The following is a 9,147-nucleotide window of genomic DNA, read 5'->3' as shown; positions in this document are numbered from 1 at the left end:
AAGCAGATCATGTCTTGGTAGTTTCATTTTCATCCGTGGCAGATGGGGGGACTTGCAGGCAAAGTTTCCCCCACAAAAATACCTAATACTACACTTAAAAGAACTAGAGGAACAACAAACAAAGCCCAGAGTGAGTAGGGGGAAGGAAATAACCAAGGTCAGAGCATAATTAAATCACATAGAGACTGAATAAACTATTAAAAGCATCAATAAATTCGGGAGGTTGTTCTCTAAAATGATAAACAAAATCAACAGGTCTTTAAACAGACTCATCAAGAAAAAAAGAAAGGACCCAAATAAATAAAATCAGAGGTGAAAGAGGAGAGAGTATAACTGATTCCACACAGATACAAAAACTTGTAAGAAATTACTATGAACAACTCTATGTCAAAAAATTTGAAAACCTGGGTCAAATGGACAAATTTCTAGAAAAACATAGTGTTCCAAAACTGAATCAAGAAGAAGCAGAAAGCCTGAACAGACTGATAACAACTGGTGAAATTGAAGCAGTAATCAAAAACTCCCAGTACACAAAAGTCCTGGACTGGATGATTTCACAGGAGAATTTTACAAAACATTTAAAGAAGAGCTAACCTTTATACTTCCCAAACTATTATAACAAGTCCAAAAACGAGAAGACTCCGAAAGTCTTTTTATGAAGACAGCATCATCATATTCTTTAGACACAACAAAGAAAAAACTACAGGCCAATACTGCTGAAGAACATAGACAATAAAATCCTGAAGAAAATATGGGCAAAACATATCCAGCAACACATTAAAAATATCATACACCATGACCAAGTGGGATTCACCCCAGAGATGCAAGGGTGATAGAATATTTGCAAATCAATAAACATAATATATCACATAAAAAAGGAAAGACAAAAATTACATGATCATATTATTAGATGCAGAAAAAGTATTTGGTAAGGTACAAATGTTTATACCATTTATGATATAAACACTCAGCAAAGTGGGAGCAGAGGGAGCATACCTCAACATAAAAAAGGCCATATATGAGAAACCTATAGCCAACATCATACTCAATGGGTAAAAAATAAAAGCTATCCTACTAAGATCAGAAACAAGAAAATAATGTCTGCTTTCACTGTTCCTATACTATTCAACATAGTATTGGAAGACCTAGCCACAGTGATCAGACAAGAACAAGAAATAAAAGGCATTGAATTGAAAAGGAGGAAGCAAAACTATCATTGTTTGCAAATGACATGATAGTGTAGATAGAAAATCTCAGAGACTTCACCAAAATACTGTTAGGCCTCATAAGTGATTTTGGCAAAGCAGCAGGATAAAACATCAACATTCAGAAATCAAAGGCATGTTTGTACAGCAACAACAAAATATCAGAAACAGAAATCAGAAAAAAAATTCCATTGGATATAGCAACAAGAAAAATAAGGTACCTAGGAATAAAGCTACCAAGGAGGTAAAAGACCTGTACTTGGGAAACTACACAACGCTGAAGAAAGAAATTAAGGAAGAGATGAACAAATGAAAGCACATACCATGCTTATGGATTGGAAGAATTTACATCATCAAAATGTCCATACTACTGAAAGCAAGTTATGTATTAATGCAATCCCTATTAAAATAACAATGACATGTCTCATAGATACAGAACTAACACTTCAAAAGTTTATTTGGAACCATAAATGACTCTTAATAGCCATAGCAATTTTGAGAAAGTAGAGCAAAGTAGGAGGGATCACAATACCTGATATCAAACCATATTACAAGACCACAGTAATCAAAACATTCTGGTACTGGCATAAGAACAGACACATAGATCAGTGGAGCAGAATAGAGAACCCAGAAAAAAAGTCCAAGACTCTATGTTCAATTAATATTCAACAAAGTGGGCAGAAGCATAAAATGGAGTAAAAATAGCCTCTTCAACGAATGGTGTTGGGAGATCTAGACAGCTACATGCAAAAAAAGAAAAGAAAGAAAGAAAGAAAGAAAGAGAAAGAAAGGAAGGAAGGAAGGAAGGAAGGAAGGAAGGAAGGAAGGAAGGAAGGAAGAGAGAGAGAGGGAGGGAGGGAGGGAGGGAGGAAGGAAGGAAAGAAGGAAGGAAGGAAGGAAGGAAGGAAGGAAGGAAGGAAGGAAGGAAGGAAGGAAGGAAGGAAGAGAATTTGGCCACCAAATTACACCATATACAAAAATAAAAAGATGGATAAAAGATTTAAATGTAAGTCATGAGAACAAAAAAAGTCCTAGAGGAGAACCTGGGCAGGAAAATTTCAGATATTCCACATAAGCAATATTTTCATTAATATGTCCCCTAAAGCAAGGGACATGAAGGAAGGAATAAACAAATGAAACTTCATCAAAATAAAAGACTTCTGCATGGCTAAGGGAAACATCAGCAAAATGAAAAGGGAACCAACAGTATATTTTCCCAAATATATTTGGGAAAATATATTTGCCGATGATATCTCAGACATGGGTTTAATCTCCAAAATATATAAAGAACTCACACAACTCCATTCTAGGAAGACAAACAACCCAATTAAAAAATGGCCAAAGACCTAAATAGACAATTCTCTAAGGAGGACATACAGAGGGCCCAGAAATATTTGAGAGAATGCTCAGCATCACTAGCCATCAGAGAGATGCAAATTAAATCTACAATGAGATACCACTTCACATTGGTCAGAATGGCCATCATAAATAAATCAACAAAGAACAAGTGCTGGTGAGGTTGTGGAGAAAATGAATATGTAGCACATTACTGGTGTGAATGCAGACTGATGCAGCCACTGTGGAAAACAGTATGGAATTTACTCAGAAATCTAAAGATGGAACTGCTTTTTGACCCTGCAATTTCATTGCTGTGATTATACCCTAAGAATCCTGAAACACCAATTCAAAAGAATTTATTCATCCCTATGTTCATAGAAGCACTATTTATAATAGCCGAGATTTGGAAACATCCTAAGTGCTCATCAGTAGATAAATTGATTAAAATACCATGGCACATTTACACAATGGAATACTACGCAGCATACAGACAGAAGAAATTTCTGCCCTTTGCGAACAGCATGGATGGAACTGGAGAGTATTATGTTAAGTGATATAGTCAGTCAGTGAAAGAGAAATATCATATGATCTTATAAGAGTGATATAATGAACAGAATAAACTAATGAGCAAAATATAACCAGAAACATTGAATCATGGACTAGAATGACCTCTGTAAGAGGTGTGTTGGATGAGGACTAATTAAACTGAGGTGAAGGGATTAGTCCAAGAACATACATGAAGGACCCATGGATATGGACAATGGTATAGGATTGACCATGTAAGTGGGGAGCTGGCTGAGTAGAAGGGGGACAAGGGGGAAAAGTGAGACATCTGTAATAATATATGCAAAACCAAACCAAAATAAACAAACAAACAACAACAACAACAAAACAAGGGCTTTAACTGTCAGATTCCCTTCTATGGAACCATTCATTCCAATTAGCACTTTCCACTTGCAAATCAGGACAAGGCTCTCTTCAGACATGGGATCTACCAGCACTTAGAACTTGAATTTCTGGCCTCCAGAACTCTGAGAAATAAATGTTAGTTTTTTAAGCCTCCCCCCAAAAAGCAGTAGGTGTGGATGAATGAATAGAAGGATGAAACTGAAGATGACACCAATTTTTTTACCGTAGACAACTGAACATGATAATTCTATCATTTAGAGGAAAAGAGACTGTGGGACAGAAAGCTGGTTTGGGGGTAATATAATTATTTAAACATGCTGAGTTAGAAATGAGGACATTTTATTCATGAGGATATTCAGCAAGCCATTTAGTGACAAGAAAATTTAGGGCTATAGAGAAAAGATTTTATAATATTTTATATAAAGACAATACATGAAGTCTTGGTACTGGCTGACATATTCAATGAAGAAAGAATAGAAAAAAACAAATTTAGATTTAAATTTAAAACAATATTTTATTTATTTATTTTCAGAGAGGGGAAGGGAAGGAGAAAGAGAGGGAGAGAAACATCAATGTGTGGCTGCCTCTCATGTGTCCCCCACTGAGAACTGGCCCGCAACCCAGGCATGTGCCCTGACTGGGAATCGAACCTCGATCCCTTGCATCACAGGTCCAATCCACTGAGCCACACCAGCCAGGGCTTGATTTAAATTTAATGTAGCCACTATTTAAGTTCATACTGCATACCATGATCTCATGTCATCACCAATATAATCTTCTGAGAGAGGCTTAAAAACCTCACACCCAATAAAAGAGGAACCTGGGGATGAGAATGGTAGTGTGGCCTATTGAGGATCACAGGATTTGAGAACAGTACAACCAAGTACTTTAGTTTCCCGTCCTTTTGGGCCCAGCAGCCTCAGAGCAGAGGCCCCCAGGGCAGATATTAAAGCAACACAAAGTGTACAATTGTCACTGAGAATCTCAAATAGTTGTTTTGGCTGGTTTTGACTTTAACATCAGACCATGCTTTATATTTGTTCTTACTTTTCTTCTTTTCTCTGCTAAGTTCTCCATTTCTGGTAGGAACTTTCTGTGTATTTTTAGTCACTAGTTTAGATATCTCACATTTCAGTTCAAACATGAGTCATTAAAATGACTTATAAGGTAAAATGTAAATCTTGCCTCAGCAAGAGGTCTATTTATACATTTTTTGATAAAAATAATTAAGGGATATTCATGCTTTTGGATTTCTTTCTTACAATATGCATTTTTATATCACTATTAGCAAATGATATCAGATAAAAATTATCTTCTCCTGCTATCCACAGGAAGCATATATGTACTAAATTACACTTAAAGTTATCTACATTGTCTTTCTTAAGTCTTTTAGTCATTACTATTATTTAACAATGAAGAAATGAGATAAGTCCTAGTCCAAGTGTATAGCACTATATGCACTAAGATGAGTGGAATGGATTTAATAAGGGATCACAGTCTAATGCACACAGAAAGTTACTATGAACAACCTCTAATGGTCCCTGTAAAGAGGTGGGGGACTGAAAGCAAGATGGAGAGAATGGTTTGGAGGAAGCCTTGACTAGTTTAGGAAAGGGAATAATTTAAGTTCAAATCAACTTTCTGTTTGACAGTGCAATGTCTGGGCCTTGGAATTTTTCCTATTAAATAGACTTTCAGTATCACTATAACATTTTTATAATAGTTATTTGAACTGAGATTTTAGTTTAACTCAGATGGAGAAACTGAGACCTAGAAAATAGGTTAATTTTTCAAAATAATTGCTTCATACTTTCCCCCCACATTTCTCTTCTTACTTGATTATAAAATGATTATGGTAGAAATCTGTGTCTCATCTTTGAATCTCCAGTTGCTTAGCATAGAATCTGACAGATATAAGTGCTACCAAATATTTGCTGAATGGATGCATGAATGAGTCAAAATCATGGTAAAATTTGAAGAATGTTAAGCTAGATGATATTAAAGTTTCATTTACCTTTTTTACTTCCCCAAATTTACCTTTTATCTTAAAACAAAGTTCACATGGCCTGTGGTTCTTCTCTTCTACCCACCACCCCTCTCAACATACAAAACAAAAAGTTGACAGATAAAACAATTCTGAAATTTGACTCAATTGATCATCTGGGTTAAATTAAGGAGAAATACTAAAAACATGTAATGCTGAAACAGCAGAAGTTACTCTGCAGATTATAATTTTACTCCTTTTACCATATTTTAGCAGTGGGTAATTATCAAAAATGTTTCTCAAACTGACTGAGATCATTAATGTTCAAAAAATCAACTTATGGTTGGAGTGGACATTACAAAAATTAATAGAATAGAACAGTGAAGTGAAGAATTTAAGGAAGAAAATTCATGAAACTTTGGGTATACATGTATATATAGTGACTATGCCATGATCACATGGGTTTGTTAAAAAGGTTTAAAAAACACTGATGTAGAAAAATGCTAAATAGATTACAGTCTTAGAGTTAGTAGATTTAATTTCTTTTTAGGCTTAGAGAAAAGGCACAGAATTTTATACCTAATTGTCTTTGGCAGACCATATCTAAGCTCTAACAAGTTATTAGCACACCAATTTTGTCAAGTCATTGATGTGGTGTGACTAGGCAAGGCATAGCCTCACTATAGAAAAAGCAATGCTTTCTGTGTGTGTTTTAAGTACTGTAAAACATCGCTACTTGCAGGGAAGGTCAGACTTATTTATTTATGTAACAGAAAAGCTTGTTCAAGAACACATTAAAAGTAAAGCATTTTCATTTCTTTCTTACCCCTTGGCTCTCAGCTGACAGGGAAAGGCTTAACGCATCTGTTAAGTGCCTCACAGAATAACTTAGAAGCAATTGTGAGAAGAACACTTATTGTTTGAATGCAAATCATGGGTAGAGTGGCTGAAGAAGAATTTATTCTTCCTCACCATGAAAATTACCTTTCCTTTTATTAGAAGACCCATTTTTAAAAGATTTTATTTATTTATCTTTAGAGAGACAGAGGAGAGAAGGAGAGAAACATCAATGTATGGTTGCCTCTCGTGAGTCCCCTGCCAGGAACTGGTCTGCAACCCAAGCATGTGCCCTGACTTGGAATCAAACCACGATCATGTGGTTCGCAGGCCCATGCTCAATACACTGAGCTATGCCAGCCAGGGCCAGAAGACCCATTTTTATAAAATATATTATTAAATATGTTACATCCATGTTTCATTTATGATTTTTAAATTTATATTAATACTATTTAGTTAGCTCTTGTATTCACTCATTCATTCATTCATTCATTCATTCATTCATTCATTCATTCAGTGTCATTGAATTTTGACAATGTTCCAGGTTATGAACTAGATTCCAGGAAATAAGAAGATATGGTTTCCATCTTTAGTAAGTCTGCAATTTTGCTGGGGAAAAAGGCAAGTAGATGAACCTGTGTGGCAAGTGTCTTGATAATGTGCTTTTGAAATATTGAGGGGGGCATTAAGGTAAGACCAGCTATCAAGGAGAGCAACCCTGAAAAAGAAATCCTTGAGCTGAAAATTCAAAGATGAGGAGTTTCTAGCCATGTTTAGAAGGGGATTATTGATGGCATCCAAGGTGATGGAGTGGCCAAGGCAAGACCAGAACGGACAGACCATTTGGAATATATCCCACCCAACAAGTAGCACCCATAACACACTATTGCAATAGTTTGCCAACTGGTTTTTATGACTTCAATTTCTCTGCCTACAGTTTATCCTGCACTCTACAATTTATTTAAGATTCTGTAGCTTTTATTCTAACCTTGTCATTTCCCTCATTGAGGAAAGAAAAATGTTATTCTAACAGCTAAGATCCTTTCTGATTGGCCCCATGTCTCTTTCTAACTCTGACTTCTGTGTTTATATGAGTTATATGTGTCACTGAATCTGGTCCATTTAATGTTCCTACTTCTATTATTTCCTGATTTCTAATTATTTTTCTCAAAATCTTCATTAGGAAAAGTAGAGATTATTAAACATGTCAATTCATTACCCCTTCACAGATAAAATTTTGGTTGCATCTATACCCAGTCCATAGTTCCATTACTCTTGTCTGAAAGGAAAAGATATTTTTTTCTGATCTTCTACGTGTGTTCTCTATGGATTTCTCTTCTCTTCTCTTCTCTTCTCTTCTCTTCTCTTCTCTTCTCTTCTCTTCTCTTCTCTTCTCTTCTTCTCTTCTCTTTTCTTCTCTTCTCTCTGCATTTTACTAAGTGATTTCATCCATATGCATAACTTCAATTACTAAACAATGACTGATTATTCTAAAAGCAATGTCTAGGTAAGATTAATCACCAATGATCCCAAACTACATTTCCAGCTGCCCACCAGATACACCACCAAATTCTAAGAAACATAACTGAGACTGGACTCAGGGTTTCCTTTCAGCTTAAAGAAAGTTTTAAGCTAAAAAGAAAGTTACAATTAATGAAATAAATCCATCAGCTCTTATTCATGCAATAATAAAAGGTTGTCAATGTTAGTTGAGTGCTGAGATCTAAGATATATGTTAATTACCCTCTCCTATTTCATATACTTTCATAACAACTCGATATGGTTGTTATTCCAATTTTACAGAGAAGTAAATAGTTTTGGAGAGGCTAAATTACAATTTTATCCAGGCCCCATTCATCATATTTAGCAGATTCTAGTCACAAACACAGTTCTAATTATCATCCAAAATCCTTGTTTTTAAATGCCTTACTATACTTCATTCTGCAGTGATCTGTGTTCATCTCATTAAAACTCCTACTGGTGTACCCTGTTTTTCAACTAGACACTGGAACACAAGAAACATGAGGAGGGAACTTTTAAATCAAGTGTGTTCATAGAGTAAACAGCAGATCTGGAAAGTAAGTGTAAAGTTAGTACCTTGTAGAGCATAGGTTACAGAGAGCATATGAAACAGAGAGCATGGGTTACAGAAGTGAATTTAAAAACTTTGAGTCTAACTTCTTATATATTTGAATTTTAATAAAATCTGAAGTTGGTCTACAATCCTGATATAAAATGTTCATTTGGTAGAATATATTTTTCTAAATCCATATAGAAGCAAGAACTAGTAATTCTGAAAATCATTGTTTGCCTTTCTTCAGCATTATTTTTAAATGAACATCTTTAAGAACTCATGGTCTGTTATCTGTGATGACAAAATGAAATATTACTGTACAATTTCTTTCTTTTTCCCTAAAATAAGAACTAACTGCTAAGACAGCTCCCACGAATAGGCAGATAACATGGGCTTCAAATGACAGGAGGAGCAAAGCCAACATTGTCAAATGCATTACCCATTTAAGAAAGATAATTTTGCATTTAGCAAAGAAAGATAATTTTGTTCCTGAATAATCATAAGGTTATGGAAAGAAACACTATTGATTGCTCAAGGTCAGTCTAGAGAGTGAGGTTTTTATTCTTGTGGCTAGATACCTATATCCTGAACCTACAAACTTTCTCACAGGGTCACAAAGAAACATACTTATCCCATGTTGTTGACAAATCAAAACAGGAAGTCTCTAAAAAAGTAATGCTAAATGATAAAATAAACAGGAAGGAGATAAAAATGATAAGTGTTAACATTGAATAAACTCTGCCAGTGATGGATGTTAAAAGTTATTTATGGAGAAGTTTCTAGTTATTTTTCAAAACCAA

The sequence above is a fragment of the Artibeus jamaicensis genome, unplaced genomic scaffold (genome assembly GCF_021234435.1).
Source record: "Artibeus jamaicensis isolate MK-2021 breed Jamaican fruit bat unplaced genomic scaffold, CSHL_Jam_final contig_559, whole genome shotgun sequence".
In the NCBI taxonomy this organism is placed as follows: domain Eukaryota; kingdom Metazoa; phylum Chordata; class Mammalia; order Chiroptera; family Phyllostomidae; genus Artibeus; species Artibeus jamaicensis.
Note: the sequence above shows the minus strand (reverse complement) of the source record.